At 46.0% G+C, this 9,611-nt stretch overlaps 1 pseudogene; it reads right to left on the minus strand.

Moving 5' to 3' along the window:
- Positions 1-8,289: 8,289 nt before the first annotated feature.
- Positions 8,290-8,398, minus strand: LOC133375278 (5S ribosomal RNA; annotated as a pseudogene).
- Positions 8,399-9,611: the final 1,213 nt, after the last annotated feature.

The following is a 9,611-nucleotide window of genomic DNA, read 5'->3' on the forward strand; positions in this document are numbered from 1 at the left end:
AATATGGCGCCAGTGAGGCGATCATCTGGAGGGGGGGCTGGAGCTCCCTGCACTCCAGCTGATCGTGCCAGAGGAGGGGAAGATCTGATCTTTTCCTCCTCTGGCGCAATCAGCGGGTTAGGTTCCAGACCCCCGCACTACAGCTGATCCGCTTTTCGGCAGTTTTCGCTTTCCAGCAGGGGTTTGGAACCTAACCTGCCATATGAGTGGGGCCCTACCGTACCGGCTGCTCTAATCCCTGCCCTTTCAGGTTTTTAGCCAATAAGTGAAGTCAAGGTTGTGATTGACAAGCTTTGTTGACCCCTCCCCCGGGCAATACCTAAAGTCCATTTCAAGTTCTGAGAACAGTTTCTTTTGCCTGCTTGTCTCACATTGTAATGGGAAAAACCACAAGTGGAATTCTCCCTTCCCCCTGCACAACTTTTAAAGATACAGAAGACCTCTTGGAGGCTGCAACCAAGAGGTCTTCTGTATCTTTAAAAGTTGTGCAGGCGGGAGGGAGAATTCCACCTTGTGGTTTTTCCCATTACAGGGTTGCAAGAACACCTGCACTTGGCTGACTTTCTCTTCTCCTAAAGATACAGAATCAGTCTCAGGCCCTGAACCTGGCAACCCTACTGTGAGGTAGGGTTGGAAACCAAAGCAGCTCACAACAAGAAATAAAGCCTTTTAAAATCCAATAACCATAAAACAAATATTAAACAGTTGCAAAATAGCTTAAAGTGGCATGATTCTATACTTTGGATTGGGTGAGTGAAGTTCCTTATCACTGAATTGCAGTCCTGTGCATGCTTCCCTGTCTGAGTAAGCCCCATTGAATACATTGGGACTTGCTTCTGCGTAAACATGCATAGAATTGCACTATAAACATCTTTACAGGTTGTGTAAATAATAAACATCTTTGACCGACATGCTTATATAAATATTTCTTCATACTATGTCTTAATATGTATCTGATTTCACACTATGGTTGTAAATTACTATTTACAAATTATTATTCCCTCTACATTTTATGTGTGCCCTTCTTCCTTGGGGTGATCATGGTCCCCCTCTCTTGTTTTCACCCTGAGGGGCAGATTAGGCTGAGAGGTGGTGCTTAGCCCATGGCCACCCAGTAAACATTGTAGCTTATTTCCATTTTAAAATGTAATTAAAATGATTTATATGCAAGCAAAGTTTATGAAGTAATGCAAATCCACATAATACATTTAAAGTATATCCACCTCGCATTTAAAAAACATGACTTCCCCAATGAATTCTGGGTAGTGTAGTTTCCCCCTTACAGTTACAGTTCCCACCACCCTTAACAAACCAGAGCTTGGAAAAGTTACTTTTTGGAACTATAACTCCCATCAGCCCCAGCCAGCATGACCACTGGACTGGGCTGATGGGAGTTGTAGTTCAAAAAAGTAACTTTTCCAAGCTCTGTAACAAACTACAGTTCCCATGATTCTGTGGTGGGATTCACGTGCTTCAAATGTATGTTGAATGTACTTTACATGCGTGGTGTGGATCTGCCCTAGAATGCTGTGTATTCATTAGTGAATTGAAAAGGACAGTTTTAAAAGATACTTTTTTAAACAGGGCTGTGGCTCAGTGGGCATATGCTTTGCATGCAAAGGCCCAATATTCAATTTCTGGAAAAGACTATTGCCTGGAATTCTGGAGAGCCAATGCTAGTCAATCAATCAATCAATTTATTGTGTGGTCACAGACCCAATAAAACAAATCATCAAGTAAAAGAAAACAGTACTGAGCTAGATGGTATCAAATGGCCTCACTTGGTATAAGGCAGATTCCTTTGTGCCTAAAAGAGGAAAGAGACCCAAGGGCCACTGTGACTCCAAAATGTATTTAGGTATTTTATTTACAACATTTATATATCGCTTTTTTGTAAAAAAACAAACCCTCAAAGCGGTTTATAGAAGGGATTAAAACAGTGAAATTATTGGCAGAAACAGTTAGACAGGTATTTAAAACATTCAAAATAAAGCCAACAATGAGTTAAAAACAGATAAGAAAACACAATAGCTTCTACATGCCTGGGTAGGCTTGCCTAAACAAAAAATGTTTTTAGCAGGTGCCAAAATGAGTACAATGAAGCGCCCGCCCATTGTAAATAGGCAGGGAGTTCCAAAGTGTAAGTTGTTGTTGCTATGTGCCTTTGAGTCGATTTCGACTTATGGTGACCCTATGAATCGGCGACCCCCAATAGCATCTGTTATAAACCACCCTATTCAGATCTTGTACGTTTGGGTACTGCCACACTAAAGGACTGATTTCTTACAAGAGCAGAACAAGTACTGAACCTTGAACTTGGCCTGGTAGCAAATTGGCAAGGAGTGCAGATTTCAGAGCAGAGGTATTATGGGCTGATAGCGTCTCACTCATGTCAGAAATCGTGCCACAGCATTCTGCACTAACTGCAGCCCCCAAGTCAGGTTCTGCTGCATGGGGATTTCTGTGACCTTGGCTGACTGGCTGCCAGGATTTTTTTTAGTTTTGGTTTGGAAGCCTGACTGGTGGTGGGATGCTGAGTTTTCTGTCTTACTCATAGGAATCTTGTTGTGGTTGGTATGGTATGGTATTTAGGAAATCATCACTGTCTTTTTCTATTTGCATTTCATTTACTTCTGACCTTAGTCCCTTACATCCATAAGAAGCAACAACAGTAGTTCCACATGGTCAGCTCAATCCCCTTAAACCCACTGTGGTGGCAGGCTGGCTACGAGCCTATAAACCTGAGAGACACTCCACCCCAATATGGCCATATGATTTTTAAAATGGCTTCAGTTTGGTTCATTTTCCAAAAAGGCTGCATGAGACCTGACGGGAAAAGCAGCTGAACGAGGTAAGTCTATCATTTTAACTGAGATGATGTTCCCAGTCATATGCACAGGACGTGACCTTTGGCAATCCAATCAGCGCAATCCCAAAAGTAATGGTAAAAGTTTGGCCCTCAAGAGAGGAGCCCATTGTTCAAACCTTATCCAGCTAGCTAAAACGTGCTGTCTTCACAAAAGAAAAACCCTGTGACTCATCATAAGTACGGAAATCAAGGAAGGATACCAGCCTGATCCAATCAATTCTGCATTCTCCTTTGAGGCTTTTGGCCAGAAAGATATAAAAACTGGACTCCTAGGGCCATCCTGAGTTCTGGTTGCCCAGTTCCACTATGAAATCACCTGCTGAATCACTGTTCTGGTCTTTGGGTCTTGGTCACCCACCCTGTTGAATATCACTCTACCTAAAATCGCCGGCTGAATTGCTTAGCCAGCCAGAACCCAGAGATCTGACGTTCCCCTGCTCTTCCTTCACTATCTCTGGACCCCTGCCTGCTGAAACAGAGGCCCCTGCTTGCTGAAGCGGCTTCAAAAGCTCTTTTCAGGACTCTGCTACTTTTCCAGCTTTGCTCTGGACCTTTGCTAGCCAAAGCAGATATCCAAGAAGCCATTTCAGGACCTGCCTGATCCATCTGCTGTTTCCCTGTGTGACCCAGGAGTCTCAATGCGCTCCAGTTCTATTCAGGACTGGGAAAGACATATCTTGCTCTCTATCCTGTCTTTTGGAGGTCCTTTCCCTACAAATTGTAGCCTCCACATCTGCTCCCTTTGCGTATCTTTGACTGTGCGTGTGTCTGAGACTGTGTTTCAGATGCCATGCTCTGATCCTCCCTGCCCGGCTGCTCACGACTGAGGCCTAGTCTGCAAAGTGAGCCCAGAGAGAGAGAAAGGGCAGGCTAGTGTGCCTCTCTCAGTTGTGCTGAACTCAACTCCTTGCTCCGTCTCCTCTTATGCCTTGTGTTCTTGCTCCTTAGTGTGTTTGTATGCTGAGTGTGTATGTGAGTTTAGTTATGATTAGGTTTATGTAGCTAATTCCGTCACACATATTGTTACTGAGCTATCCCCATTGATGTCAATAGATATGTAATGGTACTGAGCTATTCCCCATTGAAGTGTTAAATGTATATATTTTGATTCTGTGTGTCTATGCTCACTAAATATCCCCATGTTTATGATCTGTGAGAGTGTAAGTTACTGGGTAAATCTGCCAAGACACACTACTGCCCGTGTCTAAAGATCCTAATTCACAAGACTTGTAGAATGTGAAACACGTGTCTACAGAGGACTCTTGCTAACAACTGATGATGCACCTTGTTATTTGCTTAAAGGTTTGTTTCTTGCTCAATAGTGGTAAAAGAAAATTCACATACTGGGAAGTGTGGATTCAACTGCTGTTGTTCCCACTCTACTGCCTGTGAAGGTAGACCAAACCATGTGTGTTTTCTCTCTGTGTCAGTTATTACTCACTGGAATTGGGTTGGCTGTCAAAGTGAGTTTATAGTAGCCCACAGAGTAGGCAGGAAAGAGTAGAGAATCTTCTTAACTCTTACTCATTTCTCAGACCTCTCTCTGCAGTGAAGGGTGAAGTCTGTAAAGAAGTTTGGAGCAGCCACGTTAAAAGGCAGACAGGTCATTCCAGGCAGGGGGTTGCCAACTCTGCTTGGATATGGATGTAGTTGCAGAGGATCCCTAGTCAAGCGTTACCAACAGCACAATCCTAACAATATCTACTCAGAAGTAAGTCCTGCTTAGTTCTATGGGGCTTAGTCCCTTAGTAAGTGTGTTTAGAATTGCAGCCTTCAGGGGCATCCATCTTTACTTCTGAGTGCTCCCATCTAACATCTCCACAACACTAGGCTTTCTTCCTACAATGGCCTTCTGGTGACTGTCCTGGCCTGTGGGCACTTAAACCCTTTTTGCTAGAAGCAAGTCAGGTAGATTAAATGTTCCTTACCCAGCCTCTTAAGCAGGTGAGTAGGAATGATCCCGTCACTTCAGCTGGACCTGGAAACACCCTCATTTAACTAAGATTTCCATCTTAGTTTCCAATCAGATAATTTTTTGTTTGAGTGGTATGCTCTAACCAGCTGTGGTTGATGCTTAATGTATCATAGTTAATGACATCGCTAGGGCCCACCCCCTATGACATCACTAGGGCACACCCCTGAAATCTCAGGGTTTGGGATGCTTCTGACCTGGCAACCCTATCTGCTCCTAGACAGGAGTGGTTGTGGGGGGAAAAACGAGAGTATTTTCTCCTTACTATGACTATGTAGAGAGCCAGCGTGGTGTAGTGGTTAGAGTGTTGGACTATGACCTGGGAGACCAGTGTTCGAATCCCCACACAGCCACAAAGCTCACTGGGTGACCTTGGGCCAGTCACTGCCTCTCAGCCTCAAAGGGAGGCAATGGGGAAACCCCCTCTGAATACCGCATACCGCTTACCATGAAAACCCGATTCATAGAGTCGCCAAAAGTCGGAACTGATGTGAAGGCAGTCCATTTCCTTCATCACTGTGTAAGCAAACCCAAGTCTCTAAATGTCCAAAGGAGGACTTCCTTTGGTCTGGCCTGAATCTTCCAGCCTTCAGCTTCGTTGGATGGCCCCAGATTCTACTGCTGTGAGAGAGGGAGAAAAACTTCTCCCCATCCACTTACTTCAAACCAGGCATAATTTTATACACCTCTGTTGCTTCCAACGCTAGAGATTGTGATGACCAAGCGGCACCTCCCATTTAAAAAATTTATGGCATCTAGGCCTGTCAACTGCACTGGAGTTTTCTGGAGGGGAGATCACAACCCACTTACACACATGGGGGGGGGGAGAGAGGACCGACAGCTCAGTGGTAAGAGCATCTGCCTTGCATGCAGAAGGTCCCAGGTTCAATCCCTGACACCTCCAGGTAGGGCTAGGAATGTCCCATCTGAAACCCCAGAGAGTTGCTGCCAGTCAGTGCAGACAATATTGAGCTAGATGGACCTGTGCTCTGGCATGGTATAAAACAGCTTTGTATGTTCCTGTGGTAGCAGGGACTGACATGGAGGCGGGGGGGGGAAGGGGAGACCTCAATAGCCTCTGAGCCCCGACAAGTGCCTGACTCTGCCCACTGTAGATGCTGGCCACAGGTGAAGGAAAAGCATCCAGTGCATGCTCAGAGATACTCTTTTTAGAACCACAGAGAGCATTATCTCCTGGGCACACCCTATTTTATTTAGTTATTCATTTAAGAGTTTTTTTTTTACCCACTCCATGAGGTCCCAGAGTGACGACCCTACAATCCTATAGCATCAAAATCCAATAAAACACATTTTGAAAACAAAGAATATACATCAACAGAGGTGCTCCAACAAATTTTTTTACTGGGGTTTGTATGCATTCTGTGACACTATAGCTGTACAATGAACTGTCATCGGCCGCTGGATACCACATCATCATCATCTCTCTCAAGTTTCTAGCCCTTAAGGTGAAAAGGGCACATCTGGCTGGGAAATGATTTCTAGGGGTCAGCACTGTCACTTTTAGTGACAGAGCCCCCATCTCCTTACCATAACTGGCAAGGGCAGATTAAATTCTTTATGCAAACATGATACAAAATCAAGCAGATCTACCTCACTGGCTACTTTAATAACAGGTTTGAGAACAGCAGCTTTTCAGGGGCATGGGACTGAGGTGATCTTGGCGCAGAATTTCAGTTCTCACGCACGGCAAAGAGAGCGCTGGGATTTCATTCCCTTGACTCCATTTTGCAAAGGACAATCCTCTCCTGCCTTAGTTTCCCTTCTGCAGAAGCAACTTAATGATACTACTCCTGTCCCCAAGGAGGGGGCGGGCAGTTTCACTAGTGAATGCAATTCCAGCCTGTGGAGATGAAAGCAGCAACAGCCAATCAAAAAAAAAAATTCACAACGGGCTGTTATTAAATTAATAACTGGGACATAACTGTGGACTGCGCACTCTCAGTTGTGGCCTCTACAGCTTGAGCCCTAGAGCACTCTATGCGCTGAGCTAGGAAGTGCTTCAAAGAGATCACTCCCAGCTAGCTAATGGGCAGGTTGGCAGACACACACCACAGAGCTCAGGATTTGCGTGGGGGAAGCTGAGGCACCCGAAGCTTGTGAGATGGGCAAGCCAAGAATCCAGGAGTCTTGGCTCCAACTTTCTCCTGCTATCACCCCCCCCAATTGCTTTAAGACACAACCCTGTCTTAATATACCCAACTGGCCACCCCGGCTGGGGCTGATGGGAGCTGGAACTCAACAACATCCAGAGGGCCACAGGCTCTTGCGGCCTGCCTCCCTATTATTTGTCCCTAACATCTGAAAGATATGCTGCCTCTGCAAATGGAGGCTCCATTTTGGTCACTTGCCTCAAGAAGCCGCTGACTGAAGGCAGCTCGCCCTATCCCTTCACGTCATAATCTGGGGTATTTAACAAGTCTCCCAAGCTTTAGCAGACACAAGAGTCTGCCCTGACTTCACTGCCTGTTTTAAGTCTACTTTGGGACTCTAGAACATACCATCAATGCAGATGGCAGGTAAGAAGAGCCCCGCTGGATCAGTGCAGTGGCCCAACTAGTCCAGCATCCTATTCTCACAGTGGCAACCTCGATGTTCCAGTGGGAAGATCACAAGCACAACCTGAGCACAACAGCAACTCTGCTCCCCCCCTGCAGTTTCCAGGTACAACATAGCCATCATAGCTAGTAGTAGCCACTGATAGCATTAACCTCTGGGAATTTTTAAAAAAGATTTTAATATGTTTCTAAAGATCTTTTGTTTTAGTATGTTTTAAAGTCTTTTGTTTGTAAGAGTGCTTTGAGTGCTTTTGCTTGCTGCCCTGGGCTCCTTCTGGGAGGAAGGACAGGCTATAAATTTAATAAATAAAGGAACAAAGGAATACATTTTTCTAAATCTCTTTTGAAGCCATTCAAGGTGTTGGCCATCGGTACACTTTGTTGGAGCAAATTCCACAGACTGCACCGTGTGAAAGACTTCCTTTTGTCCGCCCTGATGAGAGCAGGTCCACACCGTACTTTTAAAGTGCAGCCAATGCGCACTTGAAGCGCATGACTTCCCCCAAAGAATCACGGGCACTGCAATTCGTTCAGGGTGCTGGGAATTTATAGCTCGGTGCAGGGAAAACCATTCTTCCCAGAATTCCTTGGGGGAAAGCATGCGCTTGAAATGCATGCCGGATGTGCTTGAAATGTCCATTCAGCTTCATTGGATGGCCCTGGGTTCTAGGGTTAGGAGGCAGGAAAACGTGTCTCTGTCCACTTTTCCCACACCATGTATAATTTTATACACTTCTACCATGCCTTTCCTCCACACTTTTGTTATATGCCTTCGATTACGACTTCTGGCGACCCTCTGAACCTTTTGGATATATTCATAGGGTTTTCATGGTAAGAGGTATTCAGAGGTGGTTTACCATTGCCTTCCTCTAAGCCTACGGCACCCGGTATTCCCAGGAGGTCTCCCATCCAAGTACTAACCAGGCCTGATCCTGCTTAGCTTCTGAGATCAGGCGTGTTCAGGGTAGTATGGCTGTAGATTTCCTCCACACTAAAAAGCCCCAAATATTGTAACCTTTTCTCATCATGTACACCAAAAGTATACATTAATCATCATAATAAAACCCATTATCAGAGAGGACTCTGAACCTCCCCCCCACGCCCCCAAGATATTCTCTCCCTTTCTCTTCTAACCATTAGTCACTACTTCCTCTCCACAACCACTACGACAGATACTTGGGAGGAAAAAAACCCTCAGGAGTCTTGCTTCAAAAGAAGATGAAAACCTCTCACTTCTCTCACACCTTTCCGGTATTTATGTCGATTCCAAAAGACAGGAAGCCTGGCTTCCATTACCTCCACCTGCCTCCCACCCCCGGGGCCCCCTCCAAGCAGAGAATTAGCACTCAGGAATCTGCCCACTATGTAACACTTCACCCAATCATCATCCCTGTTAGTTTCTCCCTCCCTTCTCCCGGTATTTGGAGGAACCAGTTACCCCGGCTCCACAGCCGGTCCCTTTGGGCGTGATCAGCGTCTTTCGGATGCTTCACATCCACTCTGGATTTCTTGCTGACAGGCTCTGTTATTGGGGTGGTGGTGATGGTGCGGGGGCAGATAGCCAAACTGGAAATCCAAGCGTCCCTCTAGGCCGCAATGCCAGTTTCCAGGACTGGATCTAACAGCTTAGGCTCCCCAGGAATTCTACAGCTCCTTCCTCTGCACCTCCCCGCTTCTGTGAATGCACCACCTCCACCGACAGAGGCAGTACACTTCTGGATACCAGTTGCTGGGAGGAATCGCCATTGGGCAGAGTTGTTGTCGCACTCAGGTCCAGCTTCTGGACTTCCCACTGGAGAATCTGGTTGGCCACTATGAGAACAGGATGCTGGACTAGATAGAATCATAGGAGAGTGGAACTGGAAGGGTCCCATAAGGCCATCAAGTCCAACCCCCTACTCAATGCAGGAATCCAACTTAAAGCATCCCTGACAGGTGGCTGTCCAGCTGCCTGTTGAAGGCCTCCAGCGTTGGAGAGCCCACCACCTCCCTAGGCCATTGGCTCCATTGTTGCACCATGCTAACAGTTAGGGTTTTTCTTCATTTCCAGTTGAAATCTGGCTTCCTGCAGTTTGAGCCCATTATTCCGTGTCCTGCACTCTGGGACGATTGAGAAGAGATCCCGGCCCTCCTCTGTGTGACAACCTTTCAAGTATTTGAAGAGTGCGATCCTATCTCCCCTCAGTCTTCTCTT

Source organism: Rhineura floridana, chromosome 22 (genome assembly GCF_030035675.1).
Source record: "Rhineura floridana isolate rRhiFlo1 chromosome 22, rRhiFlo1.hap2, whole genome shotgun sequence".
In the NCBI taxonomy this organism is placed as follows: Eukaryota; Metazoa; Chordata; class Lepidosauria; order Squamata; family Rhineuridae; genus Rhineura; species Rhineura floridana.